Here is a 12169-nt window from a genome sequence, read left to right as displayed (position 1 = left end):
GGCTTCTCTTCACTTCCCTTTTTCCCAAACTCTTCCACCGCTACCTTCATTCTTCTCTGACACTTTCTGTCTTTCTTCTTTTTTTTTGCACGTCTGCTAACAGAGTAAATGCCAGCAGAAAGTTCAAAGGGAGTCTGTGGAAAGGAACTCTCACATTTTACTGTGTGTGTGTGTCAATGTGTATTTGTGCTGATACATACTTGTCTCTACAGCTTTTCCAAAATAAATGCAAGCCAAAGGAATGCAGACAAATCATCCACAGCAGGTCCCACACAAGCTCTCACTCTTAACTTTCCACAAAGTGTTTTCTTGTTCACTGTCTGTGAACATTTGTCAGTTTTTCACTTTGTTATGGAAAAAAATATGATGTGATTTTTATCAAGGTCATCCAAACTATATTTACAGTAAAGCTGAGCTCAGCTATAATCCAAACCAGTAAAGACATGCTCCGCTTTACTGGTCCATATACAACAGCAGTGATATACTGGTAGAGCTCATGTTTCCTGATGCCACAAAAACACCACATACATAGCAATTGTGGGTGTCAAGGGGACTGCGACCTTAAGATGTACTATGTAGGACTTTACTGAAAAAAAAAACAAAAAACATGTGGACTCATACAGAGGTAACCCTCTCAATCAACACTTATGACCAACTAGAAGTGTGTGGTGGTGGTGACTTTATGTGCAGAGACTCTGTCCTCTGCCTGTGTTTTCTTACTTTGTTCTTATTGTCTATATTCAGGATGTTCCTGCATGTCTTCCCCCAGAGCAAATAAAATGGTAGCAAACAGGTGCTAGACCACAAGCAGCAGGCCTCCAAGAGACACAGTGCCAAAAAAAAGAAAAGAAAAACTAAATGCAAATATAGTGATGCAATATGCCAAACAAGAGTAAATCTGAGGTTGGCTTTTACTTTCACTACTTTTGCTGGTTAGCATTTTTACAAATGATAACTGACAGTCCAACAGAATATATTTTTAATGATGGCTAAATATTTTTGATGCAGGTATAAGTGTTGCAACTAACAATCATTTTCTTCTACAATGAATCTGCCAAATTGATTAATTCATTAAAAAGTGAAAAATGCACATCATAATTTCCCAGAGCCCACGGTGAAGCTTAACAATTGGATATAAAGTAAACATAATCAAGATTAATAGTTATGGTTACTTACATTTTTCAAGGCAATCGACTTCTTGGATTAAGTGAAATCAATTTGTCTGATTTTGCAGTGCATCATCTGTCTGTGCACCTGTAATCTATAGATTTCCCTCCTCATTTTTGTGTCTTTGTCGTTGGAGTGGATTTCCTCTTCTATATTCTTTCCCCCCGTTTTCCAAGAGCATCCACCAAATTTCTGTCATCTACATTTGGTTATACAGAGCACCATCTCTTTTTCCAATTTGACTAATCATTGTGTGACCGTAGCGACTAGTATGGTAGTGACATGTACCATAAAATTTCTGTTTATGAATTGCCTTTTACTGAGAAAATCTTTAGGATAATAACTGACCGATGACATGCCCAAAAGAACACAACAGAAAATGATGTACCTTACAAAATAAGCTTCATTTGCATCACTTTAAACCTTGTATGTTTTGCATTCATCGTGTATTCTGTTTAACTCTCCGAACTCTTGTTGGATTTCAAAGAGCATTTGCACTAATTTAAGTGTTCAAGGTGAATCAATACCTATATTTCACATCAGACACAGTTGAACTGCCAGGCAAGAGTTTTTGTGTGTTTAGGAAAGCAGTATTAAAATTATTCATTCTTTTGCAGCCAGAAAATGAAAAATATAGCTGTAAACTTTACTTAATTTCCATATTTATCACCTTAGGGTGCATTTTCTACAAGGAAACAACACTGCGTAGGGCAAAAGTCGAGATCTGACCCCCAGCAGGAGAGCATGACCATAACAGCAGACTTCTCTCGCATGCACACACATACACACACACACACACACACACACACACACACACACACACACACTGATAGACAAATAATGAGGATATTTTTAGATGAACACAGCACTGCTGCTGCTTGAGTAAAGGAAAAAGGTTTTTAAGCAGGACAGCACTCTTAGACAAATATTGTTCTCCTTCACTGTTACACACACTGTCTTCCAAACAAAACAAGGAGGCAGCAGCCTGCATTATGTCTGATCAAAGTTAGTAATAAAAAGCACCAAGACTATCCACTGACACCACACAGACACTCACAGAGCAACCAGGAGCTAATTTCACACAACCTCACGGGAGTTAAAAAAGGCTTAGTCAGGAACAGAGTCAGTGAGGGAAACAAAGACAAGAGAGGGAAAGGTGCTGATGTAGGAAAATAAAGAGGAGAATGAACTGGAAAAGGATAAAAACCAGAGAGGAGGACGGTAGGAGATGAGCATAAAAAAGAGAGATGAAACAAACATGGCGTCTGATTTGAACATGTAGGAGGGAACTGCAACTTCAGGTTAGCTGCAGCTGAGAGACATCTTTATTCAAGTACGTGCACTTTGTCAAACCAAAGCAGACAAACAACCAGATCCTTTTCACACTTTGAGATGAATAGTACAGTTCTTGACTGTGTTCAAGGCTCAATTATATTGTTTTGTTCACAATTTAGTTTGTGTTTATTATTGTTGTTGTTGTTGTTGTTGTTGTTGTTGTTGTTGTTGTTGTTGTTGTTGTTGTTGTTGTTGTTGTTGCACTGCTGATGTGATTACTGCTCATCTGTCATATTTACAGACACATTTTGACATTGCCAAATGTAAAACAGAGATATTTGTGCTTTACAAATGGTCAGCAATTCTAAAGTGTTTGACTTTGATAAGAGCAAATAACTAATTCTTCACTGATTAATTACAGCTGTCACTGGGAATTTAAAGTCAAGAGACAATACAATATTTAGTGGCTCATCAAAATGGCCTCAATGATGATGAACACACATTTTTGTTTTCAATTACTTGACGGAAAATTGAGTAATAATCTTGTTATTAAAACATTAAAAGCATAAAATTGAAAAAAAGACATAAATAATTCACTTTCATTACTGACCTTTACTGCTGAAGTGTAAAGGTAATCCCTTACACAAAACTCATTTCATTCGACCTGCTTAAGTTTATGTTTTTCGTGTTGTGAAGAGAAACAATATAGGAAAAATTAGCCCCAATAATTCCCATAGTGATAATTCCAAAATTATAAAGCTAATCAATCATCTGGCAATTAAATATGACCAGGACACATGAACCCAGATGGTGTTCCACCTTTTCCAGTCTGAGCGGTTAATCCTGTCTGATCCGTTTCCTGTTTCCCTGCGTCAGCAGTGGCAGTGTACAGAGCTGTGAATCATACCCTGTTTATTTGTTCTTTATTTACACAATTCCTGATTTAATGTTAAAATGCAAAACTGTAAAGAAAATCAGAATGCAATCATTTGCGTATATGTTTTAACCTGTATTTAACCCTTTGAAAGCTGGAGCAATGTCACTTTTCATGTGCTGCTATCAGACGCCTTTCACAAATATTTAACCTTTTGAAACCTGAGCAAAATGGTGCAATTTCTTTCAAGAACATGTGAAAAAAGGCAATAAGCAACTTGGGAAGAAATGTTCCGAAAATCTGCAAGAAATTAGTAAATTTAGAAAATTATTTTTAAAAATAGAAAAATGTCTAGGTGGAAAAAAAACAACAATGCAAGGGAAAAACTATATTTATAATGGCCATAATTACACTACTAGTACATCTACGTTTTTTTTCATAAATATACACTAATTTGATGTTGTATTTATTCAGTTTCAAAGAGTGTCCCAACTTTTTTGGAATTGGGGTTGCACTTAGAATGTAAATATGGTGCCAGAGGGCATCAAAATAGAGCTTGTTTATCAAAAACTGCCAGGGGAGGATCCCTTGTTGAGCCCTAAATGTCCTTAAATCCTAGAAACACTCCTGCATACACCTAACCTGAGCAGGGCTGCTGCAGAATTTACCTCTTGGTAAACATGAGGGAGGACAGCCCAAAGTTTAAAAACAGGCAATTCATTTATTATATATACACATAAATATTACTAATGTTTGTTTATTAACGAGCCCCTGGCCTCCTGTCATCTTGCAAAAGAGGGCCCCAGGCAAAGTATGTTTAGTATCCATGCCACACTGGCACCAGCATCACAACCTTTCAACCCATACTCAGCCCCGCCAACAGCGGGAGAAGATGGGACTTTCTGGACCAATTGAACTGAACTGAACGATTTCCCACATTGATCAGAGCACCACACAGCCAAACACAGTACCTTCTTCAGACACAGAGAGGAGAGAGACTGACAGAACCACATACACACAAAAACTGCGGTGTTCTCCTTGTCGCCTCTATCAGTCTAACCTGCTATTATCTCAACCCCCCCCCCCCACCTGCTTCTCGACAAACAAACAACACCAGGTCCCTAACAAGCCCACATGGGGTTTGGCCCTTCCAACCGGCTCATCTTGGCACTGATTGGCTGAAGGATGTGCTCTCACTGTGCAGGGGTGGCACGATGATGTAGTGCAATTATTATATTCTTTATGGTTTTGTTTTTGTTCAGAATCTCAATGCTGCAATGTGATTGTAGTTATTGTATTGGGAATGGGCACCCTATTACTTTTACTCCAATCTGAGTAATGTCTGAAATGACACACAAAAAGGTCTTTCTTCTTTATTCTGAGCTAACAAAAACAAAAATCAAATTTAATGAGCCCTCCTGGGAGAGGCGCCCTCCCACTGCTTTCATTGGTCGATGGAAGCCTCATTTTACTTTTCAGAGGTGAGACCAGGATTTGCAACAGTTTCTGATAATATACAAACTCAATTTTCTTTTTTTTTTGTTCAATCTCTTTGTGATGATGCATGTGCAGTCAGAAAGCATTAAGAAAGTCATATTTTATTTTGGTTGCCCGCTTTCCCTATTCTCTATTTTGCTTTAGTAGGACAACTGCTTTCAGAGAGAATCAGAAAAAATTCAAAAAATTACAGGTGTCCCGGGTTGAACTAGTAAAACATTGCAGACACAAACAAAGGACTGGACCATTTTACCAGATTACCACTAGGTGTCCCGCATGGCTCAGCAGCTACTCACGAGTGTAATATAATGACACCGTGTCATTATATCAATATATCAATATAATCACGGTGACCCAACAGCAAACAAGTGTCCAGCTATAGCGTTGCATTGCATAACATCATCCAAGAAAAGATCTGCTTCAAACAGCGTACTAGTTTCTCACAGCCAGCTAGGACACCTCTTTCATCAGTCATCAGTTTTAGTTTTCGTGAGGGACTAACTCTGTCATGTCTCCTCTTATCACCCCCCAAAAAGTATGAACTTTCAAGTAAACAAACACAGCATGGGAGGCTCTTCCTCCTTCCCCCTCTTGATCTCTGTCATGTAGCAGTGCTAGGATCATGGCCTGTCAGACCTGACTGCGTCCGTTAATAAACAAACAATGTTATGTTAATCACAAATGCATTTCGCTCATTAATAATGCAATACCAGTTGGATTTGTTGCTGTGATGCTGCAAACAAAGGTTGCTGATGCAGGTAACTTTTAAATTTGCCAGAAAGTGCCATAATGACAAATGCCTATTCAGCTGGTTTGCATAAAATCAAACTGGTTTAAGCTTGTTCACCCATTTCTATCACTTGTATGTTAAAAACTGTGTTAAATCGCAAATCTCCATGTTTACGTTTGATTTCAAGCACTACAGCCATTTTTTCGATTCATCCATTGTTGACTGAGTGTTTCAATGTATATTATATATGTAGTTTCATGTTATCCTCTGTGAACCTGAACATGAGGTGAAGATTTAAAAAAAAATACTGAACTATTTTCTAAGTTATTTTTATTTTGTTTTTTTAAACTCCTCTAGAGCTCATGAACACTATGTAACGGCGGCTTGCATGTTATCGTGCAAAGTAAAGCCTGACTGACCGTTCTCAGCTGGAGCCACCCCTGCCCGATTGGTTCAGGCTATGTTATTACTTGTAAAGTGGTTCCTCTATTAGCCTTTTAAAGTAAAAGAGTGTTACTTACAGAAGTATTTCACAGCTGGAAAGATCTTTTCATACAAATGGGCCCCCTATGCAGCAGAAAGACGCAAATACTAAAAATACAAAAAATGCTCCTGCTGGTGGGGGGCATAATGCCAACTTGTCAGTTTGACACAATGGTGGCCAGCATATATGAAACGGTCTCAGAAAGTGGTTGAACAACAGGCTAAAACATTTTTCTGAATACATCTGAGGCAAGAAAAATTTAACACAGTAACAGAATTTTGGTTTATATTTGATCAGTGCTGCTCAGTTTTACTGTTTGATCTCAGTTTTTTGGCCTCCATTTTCACCATGCAGAAAACAGTGTCCAGTTCTGCTGACAAACTCTCACTATTACAGCTAAACAGGGCACTAAAATGTGTTTCTGAAAACATTGTAGGTGAAAGATAGGCAGTGCAGTAAGAAAACCTTTGCCTGTATTTAAACAGCACTGATTCTAGACACTTTCTCAAACTGGCTGTTTAACAGCCAAACTTTGTGCTCCGATTTGAAAACCCATGTTGTAATTTTTACAACACTCGTAATGTTAATTATTCTGAATTTCTACAAGCGCCCTCAAACAGTGAAAGTGAACTCACTGGGGTAAGTAAAAGCTCTTCTTGCTCTCTGCTCTCAATTCTGAACCACAGTATCAGTCGAGTCACTCTGCTCCAGAGGAGGTGCTTTTACACGCACCATCAGCTTGAGTCTCTCCAGCTGCTCACTGGAAAAACCTTGTACGTCTAAACTTGGTAGCAACAGAGTTCAGTGGCTTATTCACCATTTTATATCTATGTAGATCAGTCGAGGCAGCCTTAATGCTTCCATTAAAATCCCTCTCTCTTGCTGGGTAATTACAAGATCAGCATAATTAGAATGAAAACATCAGACCAATGCTTAAAATACGGAGTAGATACTGACTAGATACTGAGGCTGGAAGCAATTCGTTCACTTAAAACAACAGTGGCTCCTCTGAGAAGCGCTCAGTGGATTTTTACAGTCATCTGTGCTTTAAGCTTTTACACAAAATCTCTCTGGATTTAGATGTTGCGATCCCAGCAAAGAACTCCTACGCCCCTCACACACTTTTCCTGTCATGCTGTTGATACAGTTATTCAGTCAGGGTGATGGAGGAGCTTAATAGTGTTTCCAGAAACCCTGCTGTAAATGTAGATTTGTTTTGGTTGGTGAAGCTCTCAGAGTCAGGAGTGTGAAGTTCAGAGAGCTGCTGCGAATAACTAACGAGATCTACATCATTCAACTAGACAGATGGTTTGACACACAGTATGAGGACTGAAACGTGCTGTGTGGGCTTGTCAGGTGGATTATCTGCAGAGTCTTTATCAAATAAGGTCTATGAAGAATGCAGGATTAGATGTAGTCTTTTTTCATCATTTTCATTTCTGCTGTTCAACAGTAAACTAAAAAAAAATGACTGGAGATACATTTCCGCTGCTGGTTGTTTTCCATTCAGTCATGATTTCCTTTTCCTTCTGAAAAGCGAGCTGAAGACAAAAAAACCCAATGCATCTATTCATCATGTCGTCTTCCCTTTCTTACATCCTTTGTTTCTTTCCATCTCTTCCCTAAAAGCTGTTAAATTAGATTTGAGCTTCTGCATGCAAAGGCAACAATCACAAAGCTAATAGTTTTTTTTCTCTTTGTTTTTCTCTATTATTCGCCTATTTTCCTCCACAAATTATTGTTTTGATTACAGGTTTTAACCTCTGCAAGTGTATGTGCATGTGTGTGCGTTTAAACCCTTTTCTTTCAGGAGGGCACTCAAAACAATTCACACCCATTTCACAAAGTGAGAAAGAGGAAAATGTTTTGTATGAGAGTTATTTTCTTGTTATTACTCTCTTTTGTCGTTTTCTTCTTTCTCCCCAGTGCCCTGTCTTTGTTTTTATATATAGGTATTTCTGCCTCTGCACTGAACAATAAGCATGACGGTAAATTTTCAGTGTTACCTGCATTGACTTATAGTAAAGCAAGCTATTAATGTATCCTAAACAGTTTGTATGATGTCCAACAAAGTGGTACCCCACAAATGTTATCATCATCATACTGAATGTGAAGTTACGTAGGTTAGGTTTAAGAAAATAAACACGGTGGCAATGTTTCCTAAAATAACTCTAAATGTTTACTTGGTTTCACACAGGACACAAACACCAGTCTCCTGGGGGAAATTCCTGTGTTTGTTTGACCCATCCATTACCACAACCTCCCTTCTTGTGTGAACTCTTGCTCTTTATACAGTTTCCTTCTTTCCTCCGTACTCTTTAATCAGTGCATTGCTCATGTGATTGCAACATATACTATTAGATGGGAAATGCATGAATTACTGGCTCGTGATTTCTTGGGTTATATTTGCATAGTAGTTCAATTCTTTTAGTAAACATACGAACAGTGCACAAGAACAACCTGAGACAATGTTTTTGTGAGAGGTACTAACAAATGAAATGTTACATTCATAAGCAATAAAATCCCTTGCTGCATTTGATACATTTGGGGCCTTTCCTGCTGCAGCCTTACTTGGTCTAGTACAGAACATGTCATGGCAAATGCTAGCCAGTTTTTTTAGCAAACTTAAGATAATGCCGCATCACAGATGTTGAACTGAGCTGTACCTGAAAAATGATCCTATAATTCTCTCATGCAGCTACCGCGGCTCAGCAAAAATTACAAAATTATTACGTATATAAGGGTTTTTTAAAGGTGAAGTGAAAAGTGAAAAGTTTTATTTGATAGATCCTCTACCATTGCCAGTAAACTGTAAACTGTTTTTTTGTTAGTTATTGTTTGTTTGTGTCACTTTCAGTGTCACAATTGTGCTGGAAAACAGGTGACTGTTACTTATTCAGTCTGTCTTCCAAACTTGGTTTGGAACATTGGAACAATGTTCAGGCGCTGCCTGCATGGAGATGAATGGAAATGGTGGCTCATCATGCTGGAAAGTGGCAAAAATCAGATACCGTGCTAAAGATAAAGAATGTTGATTGTAACCTTTCCTAACAAAGACAAAAGCCAGATGTTAGTGGGTGTTAGTTGTACTTTTTGTACAGTGGAAAATGACTTTAATGCAGTCTCTCTTAAAAGTGTGCATAATTTACAAGCATCATAAAAGAACACTAAAAAGATATGTGAATTTTCAAAATACTATTAAGCAAGGAAAGCCTGTTTCCACACTGAAAGAGATGTGCATGGTGGGAGTTGGGCTTTGAGCACATAAATTACAATAACAAAAACTGATTTTTCATTGCAGCTAAATGAATATAATAAACTTTCTCTGGGCAAAAAACAAAAACTTTAATTGGTCAGCCACATATATGTCTTGCATGCTCTGGCTCAACAGGAATCAGAAATAGCTGTTCTGGAAATAAAGGAGAGGAGGTGATGATGTTGGAGGAGTGCATGTTCTTTATGATACAATATGTACATTGCCAGGTTAAGTCTGCTGCTCTGTTTTCTTACAATTATGTGTCATTTATTTCCATTAATTTTATCTGTGTTTTTCTGTAATCCTGATGAGATGTCTACTCTGAATTTCTGTTCCCCCACACTCCCATACATCTGAGAGTTTTATGTAATATCTCTATTTTATGACTTTCTTTTATCTCAAAATTATATTTTATGCTAAATTTTCACTCCTCCACATCTACCCACCAACTAAATTGAAATCTCATTTTCAAAAAGCCTCCACTTTCTCCTGCATAGACACAGTATCTGGAACAGGTCTGGACCAGTTAATGCTCCTCCAGACTGCAAATTCAACACAGAATGAGTTGAGCGGATGAAAGATTGCGATTGTGACACGGCCACAGTCAATAAGCAGAGTAATCACAAACACAATCATCATCACCATCATCACAACAGTTATGATCACCATAATCGGCATCATAATCATAAAGCTGACAGGGATGCTAATCAAAATGCTGCTAGTAGAGTGGAAAAGTAATTGAAATGGATGTGAAGGTATTTATCTACATTTTAAAGCTGAGAGGATTTTTTTTTTGTTCTTGAATTCAAGAAAGAGACCGAAGAGAGGGAGCCTGTTTTACATTTTGTGTGCCTGTGAGACCGCATGTTTGCTGCTATGTTTATAACTATGTGATTATGATATGTGTGTCAATACAGCAGGGAGAGAGATGTAATCAGTAGGAAGAGAGGTCGTTGTGGATGTAGGATGTTGTTGTGACTGAAAGGTTTCTGAGAATAAATAATGAAGCGGAAATGGAAAAAAAACAAACATATTCAGTTTACAGTCAAAAGCCCTATTCCTACATGTAAAATTTCCACAGCAAATTACCAAACCATTCTCACATCAAAATGTGTGATGCCGTTGGTCTGCATCGCTAAACATATTACATTCACAATAATGGCTCTGAAATTGTGAGACGCCTTTACTTTTTTGGCCTATTCTTTTGGTCTGTGTCCCTGTCATGTGACTGTCAAGGTTCTTTTTGCACGAACAAACATAAAAAAAACAAATATTGGCAATCTTTTTTTTTATCTTAATTTTCAATATTTTGAGAGATTCAGCATTAAATGTCTTTTGATTTCAATGTGTGATTTCATTTTGCATTTTATTTTAATAATCTCAGTTCAGTGAATGTATATGATTTTTAGTTTTTCAGGTCCTGCCAGAAAATCTTTGAAATGATACTTTTCTATCATTGCTAGTGGTTGCTCCGGACATTTCAAATAATCTATCATCTTTCACTAAACACAGAGGTCATGTGGTAATATTAGCCCCGTGCATATCAGTATCTAGGTGATTTGGGGTGCTATTTTTCTGCAAAGCATTTTGTCTTCTCTGCACTTTTTATCTGCTTCTTTTTCCAGTTGAGAATGATGGAGGCTGCATTGACAATTATAAATGGAAGTTTTGACAGCATTTTGGGTGCAGTAGGCTCATCTCACTACACAGCATGAAGACCCATTTGTACAAAGGGCAAGCTCAAATCCATCAGAAGAGCATTAGATTGGATGTGTCAATTAATCTTCCCTAGAATGGTGTCAAGTTCATTGAAATAAGTATAACTAACGAAGGCAGAAATCTGAAAAGTCAACAAAAAAAAAAAAAAGCCACATTTTGCCTGCCAAAATAAATGATGGAACAGGCTTATTGTAGCCTCCAACATCCAAAGATTCTCTTCTTTTTTCCCCAGAACATTTCATTTATTGATTGCTCTTGGCATGTTAGGAGAATTTGAACAAATATAACAAATAAATGCTCACAAATTAAGTTTCCTACCCAAACAAAGTCTGATCTTGTCGATTGATTTTAAGGGCTGTCACAATCAGGCAGTCCAGTCTTGACATCATATCCAAGGGACAAAGTCGGCAAATCATAATGAAATACAGACTGCGCTGCTTATATATGTGCGGAAAGGGCTATAGAAGACTTAGGAAAGCAGAAAATATTCAAATAAAAGAAGCTGAAACTGGATGCATTTTAGTCATTTGTGCAGAATTATTTCTGAGGGTCGATAATCAAAACTGTTGTTCAATGCAGTATTTGTAGATGCCTCACATAATGTCCAGGCTCGTGAAGATATGTGGGCAAAGTTCCATCCATCCACAATTCAATTTTGAATTCAGCCTGATGACATCTGGTCCATGAGGTGGATTTTCTGCTCACCTAGGTGACACTTCGAGTCAAGTTGGACGGCTTCCCGCCACCTGAAGCTCAACATGGACTGCCAAAACTGAGCTGTTCTTTTCCCATGTGAATCTTATCTTCTCCAAGACCTTTCCATCACCACTGACAACATGACAGCGAGTCCCGGCCAGACTGCCAAGTGCTTTGGTGTGATGTTGCACAACCTACAGTCGACATATCCAAGCTCTTAAATAATCTCAAATCTTGAGTACTGTAACTCCCGTCTAGATGGGCTGCCAAATCCTTCACTTCAACTGCAGTAATAAGTGAATGATACAGCCTGCTTCTTCTTTAGTCTCACGCTGGGTAAATTCAGGATCAGATCCTGCAGAAAACAGACTTCACAACAGAGGCTAAAGAGCACACACTGGCAGCTAATTTGCTTAACAAACTGAAGATACTGAATCCTGTAAGTGCTAAAAAAACAACAACCTAAAAGCA

General features: G+C 38.0%; 1 protein-coding gene across 2 annotated transcripts in view; it reads right to left on the bottom strand.

Moving 5' to 3' along the window:
• The window catches only part of spock1 (SPARC (osteonectin), cwcv and kazal like domains proteoglycan 1), a 133651-nt gene that overhangs the window by 83107 nt on the left and 38375 nt on the right, over positions 1–12169 (bottom strand). The gene's annotated exons all lie outside the window — the stretch shown is intronic.

This window comes from Plectropomus leopardus, chromosome 8 (assembly GCF_026936395.1).
Source record: "Plectropomus leopardus strain MGB_pleo_1.0 chromosome 8, ASM2693639v1, whole genome shotgun sequence".
Classification (NCBI taxonomy): domain Eukaryota; kingdom Metazoa; phylum Chordata; class Actinopteri; order Perciformes; family Serranidae; genus Plectropomus; species Plectropomus leopardus.
Note: the sequence above shows the minus strand (reverse complement) of the source record. Positions and strands in the feature narration are given on the sequence as shown.